This window comes from Vicia villosa, linkage group LG1 (genome assembly GCF_029867415.1).
Source record: "Vicia villosa cultivar HV-30 ecotype Madison, WI linkage group LG1, Vvil1.0, whole genome shotgun sequence".
In the NCBI taxonomy this organism is placed as follows: domain Eukaryota; kingdom Viridiplantae; phylum Streptophyta; class Magnoliopsida; order Fabales; family Fabaceae; genus Vicia; species Vicia villosa.
Window position 1 is genome coordinate 77,336,619 of NC_081180.1, and position 14,916 is coordinate 77,351,534.

Here is a 14,916-nt window from a genome sequence, read left to right on the forward strand (position 1 = left end):
AGGAGGTTGATCCGGGAGACCTGCCGGGGACGCGCGCTCAGGGCATCCGAGGGAGATAGGCCTGAGGCTTCCGAGGAGAGGAAGGGTCAGGCCGGGAGTTAGGAAGCGTGACGTTTTGGAGAAGTTAGTTGGGGGGCACGTCGCATTTAATGCGAAATGATGGCTACCCCATACCTAGGCCATTAGGGTTAATGATGGCCATGCCGTTTCAGTGTTGGACATGCAGCGCATGTGACATATCTAACAACCTATAAATACCAGGGTTTGCCATTTTCCCCAAATTTTTCAAATTCTTCTACTTTGTTCTCTCTTCTCTGCCGCCGATCGTGAGTTTTTGCTATGGTGAACTTCTCCTTGTTCTTCACTTCATCCGCGAAAAACCTTACCTGTAAGTTCATTTTTTGGTTTTGTTTTACAGCTTTTCATGCTTTGATGTTTGTTAGGAACCGATTGCATGTGGTTAGGGTAGGTTTTAGGGATGATTTTTGACGAAGGTATAGGATGAAACTGTCAATAGGTGGCGGAGATGGAGGATTTCTCTGTCGCTTACGGCAGAGTACGGTTGATTTTTCCCTGAAGATGACGTTTAGCTTTTTGATGGTAGTTTGGGATGATTGATCAACCGTGACTGAGTTTTTAGTGTTTTTTCTAGGAGAGTAGGTCGTCATGGCGTAGTGTGTGTTTTCCTTCTGCTCGGATTCTTTTCTTCTGGATAAGGGCAAGGTCGCGGGCCGTTCGGTATTTGGACCGTTGGTGCGCCCTTTGACTCTGAACGATGGTGGAAGGGTGGATTTGATTTAACTGTCGAATTCACTGTTCTCCCTTGTGTTTCAGGTGAAATATGACCGAAGTGGGACGTCCTTCAGCCTCAGGTTCGTCGTCCTCCACTCCTCCGGCTCGGCAGGAGGTGCTCCTGTCGACCTGGGTGGTCCAGGAAGCGATTGACGTCGAGAGTTATTTTCTGGAGGATGACTCGAACATCTTCACGGAGACCGGGGGTTATGTGGACCCTTCCGGGGAAACCTCCAGAAATGGGTGGTCGGTTCTTATTCCGGCCGAAGGGGATCGTATCTGTGACGTCTATATCCCTGATCTGCTCCCCATGTACGAGGTAATCTTCCGGGAGATGGGGTTCCGCATGCCTTTTTCGGAATTTCAGATCGCTGTTCTTAACCATTTGGAGGTGGCCCCTGCGCAACTTCACCCTAATTCCATTGCTTTTATCTGGGCGTTCGAGCTGGTTTGCTCTCACTTGAAGATAGGGGCGACCATACCTTTGTTCTTTTTATATTTTGCGTGCAGCGCACGGTGAGGGATGGTCGCTTTGGATGGGTATCCTTGAAGCAGTCTAAGAAGATCTTCAAATCTTACTCGGATTCCCTGAAGGGTTACAAGCCCCGCTTCTTCCTCATCCGTCCTCAGTCTCGTGAGGCCCGGGATGGTGTCTTTGTTAGGGTTCCGACCATGGATGTTAATGGTCTTCCAGTACTCAACGATATTGGGGAGCCAATCACTACTCTGAGACATAGGTTTAGATTTTTCTGGTCTCGAGATCACTTTGAGTATGGCACGGACCAGTACATTACCAAACTTTTTGATTTGGATGAGGATGCTCGGGGGGACTATGCTCTTCTTCAGAACTTCGTGCAGGGCCTTCCTGCGGTCGCCAAGGTGGACCGCTCGGGGAAGCCCGTTGTAGATGAAGATGGGGAGATTATTAGGGAACCAGGCGTGATCAGTATAAAGGAACTTCTGGCAAGTGGGACTGATGAGGGCGCATTTGCCTATCTGGGTATCTGCCCCTCTCCCCTTTGTTTTGTTATTTTATTTTGTTATTTTGTCGTTTGTAGCTTTTGGTAGCGATCTTTAAACAGATTAATCCTCACGCTTTTATTTTGATTCTTTTTGTAGAGTCGATGGATCGGGCTCGTCACGAACAGATGCTCAGACAGGCGAGCAAGGCCAAGGGGATTGTCAAGAAGAGTGCAGGTCCTAGGTTGGCTATGGTGCAGAGATCCCCGGCGACGGGCTCGGGTGCTTCCTCTTCCTCCCTAGCTGTTGTTGGTTCCCCAGCGCCAGCCTCTGACCAGGGTAAATCCCTGAGGCCGGTCACGGAGCTTCCTTCCCCTCTTCGTCAGCAGCCGGATCAGGATGCATTGGTTCGTCGCAAGCGACGGAGGACCGAGGCCGTGGACCTTACTCAGGAGGAGGTTGCTGATATCTTTACCATTCCCTCATGCTTCCTCCAGCCCCGGTTCTTCCAAGGTGGGCCCTCTTTGACCATTCCTCGTGTTGAATCCCTTCATATTTAAGGTTTAGAGCCCTCTGTTCGCCAAAGGTTCCTCGTGCAGGATGCTTCAGCCTTGGTTAGGGTTCTGGAGATGGCTACTCTCTATGCTCGCTCAGCCCCCTTATCTGTGGAAGCAGTGAGATTGCTCGAGGAGGATGTTAAGATGAAGACTTCTGCCCTGATAGACTGAGAGCAGCTGCTGAAGGAACAGGGTGAAGAGTTGGCGATCGTGAAGGCTCGGCTGAGTGCGAAGGAGGATGCATTGGCTGATGTACAAGGTCAATACACCTTGCTCTCCAGGACTCTGTTTGGATCGATGCTATCTTCCTCGGTGAGGGAGGCCTCTCTTCGTCGTTCTCAGTCTCTTGCTGAGGATGAGTCGGAAGAGGAGAGGGCTCTCTTAACCCGGGCGGATCTGATCCAATACATCAGGGTCTTAGGGAGCGATTGTGTGGCGGCTGCCGAGGACACCTATAACTCTACTGTGGCCAAGCTCAAATTGAAGAATCCTGGGGTGGAGTTGGTGACCGAGGGTACCGGGCCTTATCATCGTGTGGAGGGCGACCAGATAGTTTCTCCGGTCTTCGGGGAGGAGCCAGCGATGCAGGAAGCCGAGGAGGTCCCCGTTGAAGAAGGTGCTTGAAGTTTTTCATTTTATGTGTTTAAGTGTTAGGCCTGCGAGCCTTTATTTTGTAATGATTTTCTGGGGGGTATGCCCCCCATTCTTATTTTTGTACGTATATTTACCAGCTCGGTCTTTATGGCCGTAGTTGGGCACATTATCGGGTTTTTTGCCCGTCTTTATTTAACAGTACTTAGTTTTTAATGCTTTCGTTAGTTTCCTTGGAACTTGTGTGCACGCGTTATGAGTTTTTGGGAGGTGTGTTACCGGTTCCCAACGTCTTTATTCATTAAAGGCTTTGTTCGTTTCCCTAGGTTTATGTTCCCCTTCTTCCTTTATAAAAGGAGGTCTCATGGACCCCTCTTTCTTCATTTCTCGCAGGAATGAGTGGAGCTAACGGAAAGAAGGTATCTTCAACCTCGTGTTCACGTGGAGCGAAAAAGGTGAAGGAGATGAAGAAGTCTTCGACCGGCTCTGCTTCTCTTTCTCATGGTTCTTTGAGTTCAGACGCTCATGCTCGGGCGACTGGTGTGAGAGTCGTAGTTGACGCGAATGGTTCCGAGACCGAGTGGGATGAAGATTGGTATCAGTATCTTCACTCGGAGGAATTTGTCCGTCGGGAGGAGTGAAGAGTTTTCTTTTCATTCGATGTTTGTTTTGTAATCTTCACGAATGATGAATAAAGTACCATTATTGTCTTTTGTGTGTTTATTTTGCATGTTAGGAAGGTTTGCTTGACTTATAATGTATAGATCGCCTAGTGTGTGGAACTGTGGTCGATTGCCGGGGACATGTGCCTGGCGTTTGGTGAGTCTCAGATTTCGTTGTGTTGAGCTCTGGGGCTCATGGCGTGAACGGTCCCCTCGCGAGTGGGGAGTTCTATCTTCGTGGTACATGACTACGACGGGGATGTTCGGTATTCGGGTTCCCCGAAGGACAAGGAGTCTGTTCGATTAAGAGAGCAGGCTTCTGTCGTTTTTTTTCATTTATAGGTGCTCGGTGCATACCAGGCCGCACCTGTGTTTTTAACTATAATATTGTTTAAGTTTTTCACCGTTCCAAGGTCGAGCGAGTTCTTCTCCTTGCAAATTCTCTAGGCAGTATGCCCCGTTTTCTGTCCTTGCTCGGACACGATAAGGGTCTTCCCAATTTGCGGCCAGTTTGCCTTCTCGGGAATCTTTGTGGTTTAATTTGAGCACTAGGCTGTCTACTTTGAATTCCCATTTAATGACCTTCGCGTCATGTCTTAGGGCGATTTTTTACTTGAGTGAGGCTTCGCTCAGAGCGGCCCCGAGGAGGATTTCCTCGACCAGGTCGAGCTCTTCCCTGATTGCTTTGATGTTGCCCTCTGTTTCGAGTGGCTCTTCGGTGCGTCTCGAGGGCACATGTATCTCGACGGGGATCACGGCCTCTGTTCCGTACGTCAGTCGGAAGGAGGTCTCCCCGGTGGTGGAGTGTGGGGTGGTGCGATAGGCCCAGAGGACGTTGTGTAGCTCTTCCACCCATCCCCTTTTTATTTTGTCCAATCTTCTTTTGAGGCCCCTCAAAATTACCCTGTTGGCGGCCACCGCTTGCCCGTTAGTTTGTGGGTGCTCGACTGATGCAAAATGTTGTTTGGTTCCTAATTTCGTGACGAACTCTTGAAAACGTCCGTCGGTGAACTGGGTGCTGTTGTCGGTGATGATGGCCAAGGGTACCCCGAACTGGGCGAGGATGTTTCTTTTGTAGAAGCGAAGTACGTTCAGGGATGTTATTTTGGCTAATGGTTCGGCTTCGACCCATTTGGTGAAATAATCGACTGCGACTATTAGGTACTTGTTTTGATTGCTCCCGGTCACGAACGGGCCGAGGAGATCCATGCTCCACCACGTGAACGGCTAGGGAGTTGACAAGGACTTAAGCTCGTTGGGGGGTGCAAGGTGCATGTCCGTGAAACGTTGGCATTTGTCGCACTTCTTTACGTATTCCTTGCTGTCGTTTTGCATCATGGGCCAATAGTATCCGGCTCGGAGGGCTTTCCGAGTGAGGGATTTCCCTCCTAAGTGCTGGGCATTGATTCCTTCGTGCATCTCTCGGAGTATGTGGAGAGTCGTGCCCTCGTCTATGCACTTAAGGAGGGGTATGTGTGGTGTCGTTTTCTTTACCTCCCCGTTTCACTTGGGAGGACGGCACGCTAAACCCTTCACGCGAAATTTGGAAGGAGAATGCGCCCGTGGTGGGATGAATTTTGTTTCAGTTCTTCCTACGATATCACACGAACTTTCTTATTGGTCCTACGAGTAGGAAAGGGAAAAAAAGATCTCAACTAAACCCTAGGAGTTTGCTAAGTGTGGGGATTTCACTTAGACTAGAAATTCTGGAGTCCGGGGGGTCGGTTATACATAGGGAAGTGTTTAAACACCCTACATATCTGTAGTACTCTACAGGAACCTTCTCTGTGTCATTGTGATTGTGTTTGCTGCTAATGATTGGGAAAGTTTCTCCTTTGTGTTAGGAGAAGGAATTGATTTGATTAAAGAAAGACAGACAGATAGACAGACTGACTATTTTTGGTATTTTATTAGCTCGCTGAGATTCCTTGTGAACCTCATGCCTACATATCCCTAGTGGAAGTCAGAGCTTAATGTAGTTCGGGGAACTAACTAGGGAAATTAAATGTTTTTGGTGCCTTGCTTGAAGCTCAAGGTTGAAGCTTGAATTAAATCTCTGTTTACAGTAAAGAGACATGAAGTCATCTTTACAGAGAGGTATTTGTACTATTCTACCACAAACATTTAAAAGTGACAGAAAAGCTAAAAAAAATGATGTTTCATTAAGAGGGGAGTCTACTTGGTTGATCAAGTATGACAGCCATCGTGCCTCTAAAATGAAAGAGAGATGCTCATCCAAATTAGGGAAAGTGTACAAGTCTGGGGATGTGCCAGAGCATGTCTTTCAGAGTCCTAAATGGGAGACTTTGATTGAAATTGAAATTGAAATGTTTGATTGTTTGAATATGGTAGAGTAGTAAAAATATCTCTCTATAGAGATAAGCTATGTCTATCTACTGTATAAAAGATTTGAATTTAGCTGGCTTGTATGAGGCCCAAGCTTGAGGCTTTTGATAGATTTATTAATATTATTGACTTTGGGAGATGGCTCCACTGGGGATTAATTACAGGGTATTTTTGTGTTCTGTACGAAGCCCAGAATTGAGGCTGACTCTGTTTAGGGAGACTCTATTTGTGTGCCTTGTACAAAGCCCAAGGTTGTGGCTGACTGCTGAGGATAATTGAATTTTTGAGACTATGAATGACTCTATTTTGTGTGCCTTGTATAAAGCCCAAGGTTGTGGCTAACTCTAACTAGGGAAAACATTATTTTCTGCCTTGTACAAAGCCCAAGGTTGTGGCGGACTCTTAAATAAACTGAGTATGGATGACTTTATGGGAAAAGATCCTAGGTGTTAGGTGAAGGATAGAAAAATACTTAGAAAGGGGGGGTTTGAATAAGTGTAGCTTTAAAAACTTAACAGATAAAAATAAATTGCACAGTTATTTTTATCCTGGTTCGTTGTTAACTAAACTACTCCAGTCCACCCCCGCAGAGATGATTTACCTCAACTGAGGATTTAATCCACTAATCGCACGGATTACAATGGTTTTCCACTTAGTCAGCAACTAAGTCTTCCAGAGTCTTCTGATCACACACTGATCACTCCAGGAACAACTGCTTAGATACCCTCTAAGACTTTTCTAGAGTATACTGATCCACACGATCACTCTAGTTACAACCTGCTTAGATAACCTCTAAGACTTCCTAGAGTATTCTGATCCACACGATCACTCTAGTTCCTTACAACTTAATGTAATCAATTCTAAGAGTATTACAAATGCTTCTTGAAAGCTATAATCACAAACTGTGATATTTCTCTTAATCGTTTAAGCTTAATCTCACTAATATATTACAACAGCAATGTAGTGAGCTTTGATGAAGATGAAGATTCTGAGCTTTGATTTGAACAGAGTTTAAGCAAGTTAATATGAGTTGTTTTGGTGCAGAATTGTTAACCTTGCTTCTCATCAGAACTTCATATTTATAGGCGTTGGAGAAGATGACCGTTGAGTGCATTTAATGCTTTGCGTGTTCCGTACAGCATCGCATTTAATGTTATACGCTTTTGTCAACTACCTCGAGCCTTGTTCACGCTGTGTCTATTGACGTAGCCTTTAGTAGCTTTTAACGTTCCTTTTGTCAGTCAGCGTAGCTTGCCACTTGTACTTTCTTCTGATCTGATGTTTGTGAATACAACGTTTGAATATCATCAGAGTCAAACAGCTTGGTGCATAGCATCTTCTGATCTTCTGACCTTGAAGTGCTTCTGAGCGTGATATCATCAGAACTTCAGTGCTTCTGTTCTCTTGTTCTTCTGATGCTTCCATAGACCCATGTTCTGATTCTGCTTCGACCATCTTCTGATGTCTTGCCAGACCATGTTCTGATGTTGCATGCTGAACCCTTTGAGACAAAGCTTCTGAGCGCTGAATTATGCGTACTCTTTATATATTTCCTGAAAGGGAAATTGCATTGGATTAGAGTACCATATAATCTTAAGCAAAATTCATATTATTGTTATCATCAAAACTAAGATAATTGATCAGAACAAATCTTGTTCTAACAATCTCCCCCTTTTTGATGATGACAAAAACATATATAAATGATATGAATTTGCGATCAGAAAGAACAGACGGCAAAAGACAAATTACACAGCTATAGCATAAGCATATGAATATGTCTCCCCCTGAGATTAACAATCTCCCCCTGAGATAAATAATCTCCCCCTGAAATAAATACTCGAAGAACTTTAATAAAAGACTTCCCTGATTATTTCGGTAGAGACGATCATATAAGCTTCTGTCTTCAGAGAATTCATAGCTTCTGACTTCTGCTTCCATTGGACAGCTTCAGAACTAGAATTTCTTTAGATCCCTAGAACACTCACAGCTTCTGATTCCTGCTTCCATCTAGGACAGCTTCAGAACTTGAATTTCTTTGATCTTCTGAACATTCACAGCTTCTGATTTCTGCTTCCATTCAGGACAGCTTCAGAACTTGAATTTCTTTGATCTTCTGAACATTCACAGCTTCTGATTTCTGCTTCCATCTAGGACAGCTTCAGAACTTGAGTTTTCTGGATCTTTTAGAACATTCTCAGCTTTGAATTTCTCCTTCCCTCGGATAGCTTCAGAGCTTTGAATTTCTACCAACATCACTTCATGCTAGATTTGTATCAGAACATTGTTGAATGTACCAGAGCATCATCAGAGCATCTCTACATCCTGAAATGTTACAGAACAAAAAACTAAACGACAAAAGTCAGCATGAACGAGTCAGAACATAAAATGTATATTCGAACACATTATATGTATCAGAGCCATATAGGCTAAAATAATGTATCAGAGCAAATAGAATTTTGTCAGAACAAATAGACAAATATGGATCAAATTCTATTATCAGTGCTTCTGATTCATTCTACTTTCTTGCTTCTGATCTCTGAAGCTTGACAGCACTCGGCTTGCTTCAGTTTCCATGGTTTTGCTTCTTGTGTTTGCTTTGAAGATTCTCTTCACTTCTTTATACCTGCAAAACACTTAAACCATATAGAACTTGCAGTTCTTGTTAGTAAATGTGTGGGAGCTTTACCCAGCAACTGATAGATTAATCAAATCATTTATCATTTATCTTCTCCCCCTTTTTGTCATAACATCAAAAAGAATATTTCAAAAGATTCAGATGATTAAAACGACAAATAAAATCACTGGAATGTAAAAGCAAAGAAACTTTTTCATTAAAAATCAAAAGATATTACATGAAGATGTTTAACAAGCAGATGCAACAAGGAAAAGAAAACTACAAAGACCAAAGCCTAAGACCCTAGCTAAGACAAAGTCTGTGCCAGCATGCCATGAAGGAGTGAAACGCCTCATTGACTGCTTCTTGGGCTTCCAGGCGAGGGGTCAGGGAGACTTGGTTCTGATGCAGATCTTCCACAATCTTTTTCAGAGACAACATTCTCAGCGGGTGAAGATGAAGAGATTTCTTCGGAATGGGTTAAGGGAGAGGAAAGGTTAGATGAAGAGGAAGTTGAGTCTAGAAGGAAACAAGATGAGGAAGAAGATGGAGATGATGGAGGGCTTTCACCAGGGGGTTGAAACACACGTCTAGAATAGTTTCCAGATAACATTGCTTCGAATGGATTCACCTTGAGAGGGTCATAGGTGATCTTTATCTTTTTGGGTTTGGAAGGTGATGTTTCAACAGCTTTTCTCTTGTTGTTTTGATCATTTTCATGATTTCCTGGGCTTGATGAAGAGTTCATGATGGATTTGCAGATAATGAATAGGTAGGGTTTGATATGAATGCAAAAAGATAGAGTGAATAGAGAAAATATGAGAGGGAAGGAGAAGTGTTTGAAGAATATAAAGAAAAACTGAAAGAGAGTTAATGATGAAAAGCATTTAATGTTACGTGATCTACCTTCTGATCTACCTCATACCTCTGTATAACTTCTGATCTACCTTCTTACCTACCTCATCCTTACCTAGGATGCATGTTGGATGCATAGGAGTTTTGGCTTCTTTGCAGTCTAGAAGATTAAACTTCTTCAGAAGTTCCTTCACATACTTGGTTTGGTGAACATACGTTCCTTCTGATGTTTGATTTATTTGTATTCCAAGGAAATACTTGAGTTCTCCCATCATGCTCATTTCAAACTCAGCCTGCATAGACTCAGCAAACTCCTTTCCAAGTGTAGCATTAGATGTTCCAAAAATAATATCATCTACATATATTTGACAAATTAAAATATCTCTTTTAAAGGTTTTACAAAAGAGAGTAGTGTCCACTTTTCCTCTAGTGAAACCATTATCCAGAAGGAAAGAACTTAAGCGTTCATACCAAGCTCTGGGAGCCTGTTTCAATCCATACAATGATTTCTTAAGTTTAAAAACATGATTAGGAGACATAGAGTCTTCAAAACCAGGAGGTTGATGGACATAAACTTCTTCATCTATATAACCATTTAAGAAGGCACTCTTAACATCCATTTGATAGAGAGTGATGTTATGTTGAGTGGCAAAAGAAATTAATAGACGAATAGATTCTAACCTGGCCACTGGTGCAAAGGTTTCTGTATAGTCAATCCCTTCTTGCTGACTATAACCCTGAGCCACCAGTCTGGCTTTGTTCCTTACCACTTCACCTTTCTCACTGAGCTTGTTTCTGAAGACCCATTTTGTACCGATTATATTGAATCCATCTGGTCTAGGAACAAGATCCCAAACATCATTCCTTGTAAACTGATTCAGTTCTTCTTGCATAGCAATTATCCAGTCTGGATCTTCTAGAGCATGATCAACAGAAGTTGGCTCGATCAAAGATACAAGACCTAATTGACAGTCTGCATTGTTCTTAAGAAATGCTCTTGTTCTGATTGGATCATCCTTCTTTCCAAGAATGACATCTTCTGAATGACCAGAGATGAGTCTGGATGATCTTCTGACAGATGGTTCTTCAGAAATGCTTAGATTCTCCAGAGAAGCTGATACTTGATCTTCAGATTCTTTGCTTCTGAGAAGCTCTGCTTCTGATGCGTTGCTTCTTGGCTCAACAACTTCTGATATATCAATATCACAATCTGCAAAATTATCAAACTGCTTTGGTTTTTCAGAACCAAGCTTATCATCAAACCTGATATTGATTGATTCTTCTACAATCAATGTTTCAGTATTGTATACTCTGTAGCCTTTTGAGCGTTCAGAATATCCAAGAAGGAAACATTTTTGTGCTTTGGAATCAAACTTACCAAGATGATCTTTAGTGTTCAGAATAAAGCATACACATCCAAAAGGATGGAAATATGAAATGTTGGGCTTTCTATTCTTCCACAATTCATAAGGAGTCTTATTTAGAATAGGTCTGATAGAGATTCTATTCTGAATATAGCATGCAGTGTTTATTGCTTCTGCCCAGAAATGCTTAGCCATATTGGTTTCATTGATCATGGTTCTGGCCATTTCTTGCAGAGTCCTATTCTTTCGTTCTACAACTCCATTTTGCTGTGGAGTTCTAGGACAAGAGAAATCATGGGCAATACCATTTTCTTTGAAGAATTCTTCAAAGGATCTGTTCTCAAATTCACCACCATGATCACTTCTAACCTTTATGATTTTACACTCTTTTTCAGATTGAATCTGAATGCAGAAATCAAAGAACACTGAATGAGTCTCATCCTTGTGTTTCAAGAATTTTACCCATGTCCAGCGGCTATAATCATCTACGATGACTAATCCATATTTCTTTCCTCTGACAGATGCTGTTTTGACTGGGCCAAACAGATCAATGTGCAAGAGTTCTAATGGCCTTGAGGTAGAAACAACATTCTTGGACTTGAATGCAGGTTTGGAGAACTTGCCCTTCTGACATGCTTCACAAAGAGCATCTGATTTGAATTTCAGATTAGGGAGTCCTCTGACCAGATCCAGTTTGTTAATCTGAGAAATCTTTCTCAAACTAGCATGACCTAATCTTCTGTGCCAGACCCACTGCTCTTCAGAAACAGACATAAGACAAGTCACCTTCTGACTCAAAAGATCTTGCAGATCTGTCTTATAAATGTTGTTCTTCCTCTTGCCTGTAAATAGGATTGAGCCATCCTTCTGATTTACAGCCTTGCAAGACTCTTGATTAAAGATTATATCATAACCATTGTCACTCAATTGACTGATAGATAAGAGGTTATGTGTTAATCCTTCTACAAGAAGTACATTAGAAATGGAAGGAGAGTTACCAGACTTTATAGTTCCAGAGCCAATTATCTTGCCCTTCTGATCTCCTCCAAACTTGACTTCTCCTCCAGACTTAAGCACCAGGTCTTGGAACATAGACCTTCTTCCTGTCATGTGTCGTGAGCATCCAGAGTCCAGGTACCATGACATGTTGTGCTTTGTCCTTTTTGCAGTCAAGGATATCTGCAATAGGAATAATCTTATCCTTAGGTACCCACATTTTCTTGGGTCCTTTCTTGTTAGACTTTCTCAAGTTCTGATTGAACTTGGGTTTAACATTGTAAACAATAGGAGGAACAGCATGATAATTCTTAATGTGAGTTTCATGATATTTCCTAGGTTGTGTCACATGCTTTTTGGTGTGTGTTATGTGAAAACTTTGAGCATGTGAAGTGTGCCTAATATCATGGGAGTGGCCATACTTGAACTGATCATACAATGGCTTGTATGTGAATTTCATTTCATCAACAGGTTCAAGTTTGTATGGGGTTTCACCCTCAAAACCAATGCCGACTCTTTTGTTTCCAGACACAGCATATATCATAGAAGCTAGCTGACTTCTGCCAATACTTCTAGATAAGAACTTCCTGAAACTTAAATCATATTCTTTCAGAATATGGTTTAGACTAGGAGTGGATTTTTCTGAATCAGAAGGAGATCCAACATTATTGGATAATTTTAAAAGTTTTTCTTTTAATTCAGAATTCTCCAACTCAAGCTTCTTTGTTTCAAATTCAAATAGCTTTTTCAGCTTTTTGTATTTGAGACTAATCTGAGACTTGAGTTCCAGAAGTTCAGTTAGACCGGAAACTAACTCATCTCTAGTAAGTTCAGAAAATACCTCTTCAGAATCTGATTCTGATGTAGATTCTGATTCGTCATCTTCTGTCGCCATCAGCGCACAGTTGGTCTGCTCGTCTTCAGAGTCTGAATCATCTTCTGACTCATCCCAGGTTGCCATAAGACCTTTCTTCTTATGAAACTTCTTCTTGGGATTTTCCTTCTGAAGATTTGGACATTCATTCTTGAAGTGTCCAGGCTCATTGCATTCATAGCACATGACCTTCTTCTTGTCAAATCTTCTGTCATCAGAAGATTCTCCACGTTCAAATTTCTTTGAACTTCTGAAGCCTCTGAACTTCCTCTGCTTGGTCTTCCAGAGTTGATTTAGCCTTCTGGAGATCAGGGACAGTTCATCTTCTTCTTCAGATTCTGATTCTTCAGGATCTTCTTCTCTAGCCTGAAAAGCGTTAGTGCATTTCTTGATATTGGATTTTAATGCAATAGACTTACCTTTCTTTTGAGGCTCATTTGCGTCCAGCTCTATTTCATGACTTCTCAAGGCACTGATAAGCTCTTCCAGAGAAACTTCATTCAGATTCTTTGCAATCTTGAATGCAGTCACCATAGGACCCCATCTTCTGGGTAAGCTTCTGATGATCTTCTTTACGTGATCAGCCTTGGTGTATCCCTTGTCAAGAACTCTCAATCCAGCAGTAAGAGTTTGAAATCTTGAAAACATCTTTTCAATGTCTTCATCATCCTCCATCTTGAAGGCTTCATTCTTCTGGATTAAAGCTAGAGCTTTAGTCTCCTTGACTTGAGCATTTCCTTCATGAGTCATTTTCAAGGACTCATATATGTCATAGGCCGTTTCTCTGTTAGATATATTCTCATACTCTGCATGAGAGATAGCATTCAGCAAAACAGTTCTGCATTTATGATGATTCCTGAAAAGCTTTTTCTGATCATCATTCATTTCTTGCCTTGTCAGCTTTACGCCTCTGGCATTTACTGGATGTTTGTAACCATCCATCAGAAGATCCCATAGATCACCATCTAGACCCAGAAAGTAACTTTCCAGTTTATCTTTCCAGTATTCAAAGTTTTCACCATCAAATACCGGCGGTCTAGTATAACCATTGTTACCGTTGTATTGCTCAGCAGAGCCAGATGTAGATGCAGGTGTAGACTTTTCACTTTCATCAACCATCTTTTACTGAAGCGTTTTTCTCTTCCTGAATCTTTTCTAAACACGGTTAAGTGCTTGCACCTTAGAACCGGCGCTCTGATGCCAATTGAAGGATAGAAAAACACTTAGAAAGGGGGGGTTTGAATAAGTGTAGCTTTAAAAACTTAACAGATAAAAATAAATTGCACAGTTATTTTTATCCTGGTTCGTTGTTAACTAAACTACTCCAGTCCACCCCCGCAGAGATGATTTACCTCAACTGAGGATTTAATCCACTAATCGCACGGATTACAATGGTTTTCCACTTAGTCAGCAACTAAGTCTTCCAGAGTCTTCTGATCACACACTGATCACTCCAGGAACAACTGCTTAGATACCCTCTAAGACTTTTCTAGAGTATACTGATCCACACGATCACTCTAGTTACAACCTGCTTAGATAACCTCTAAGACTTCCTAGAGTATTCTGATCCACACGATCACTCTAGTTCCTTACAACTTAATGTAATCAATTCTAAGAGTATTACAAATGCTTCTTGAAAGCTATAATCACAAACTGTGATATTTCTCTTAATCGTTTAAGCTTAATCTCACTAATATATTACAACAGCAATGTAGTGAGCTTTGATGAAGATGAAGATTCTGAGCTTTGATTTGAACAGAGTTTAAGCAAGTTAATATGAGTTGTTTTGGTGCAGAATTGTTAACCTTGCTTCTCATCAGAACTTCATATTTATAGGCGTTGGAGAAGATGACCGTTGAGTGCATTTAATGCTTTGCGTGTTCCGTACAGCATCGCATTTAATGTTATACGCTTTTGTCAACTACCTCGAGCCTTGTTCACGCTGTGTCTACTGACGTAGCCTTTAGTAGCTTTTAACGTTCCTTTTGTCAGTCAGCGTAGCTTGCCACTTGTACTTTCTTCTGATCTGATGTTTGTGAATACAACGTTTGAATATCATCAGAGTCAAACAGCTTGGTGCATAGCATCTTCTGATCTTCTGACCTTGAAGTGCTTCTGAGCGTGATATCATCAGAACTTCAGTGCTTCTGTTCTCTTGTTCTTCTGATGCTTCCATAGACCCATGTTCTGATTCTGCTTCGACCATCTTCTGATGTCTTGCCAGACCATGTTCTGATGTTGCATGCTGAACCCTTTGAGACAAAGCTTCTGAGCGCTGAATTATGCGTACTCTTTATATATTTCC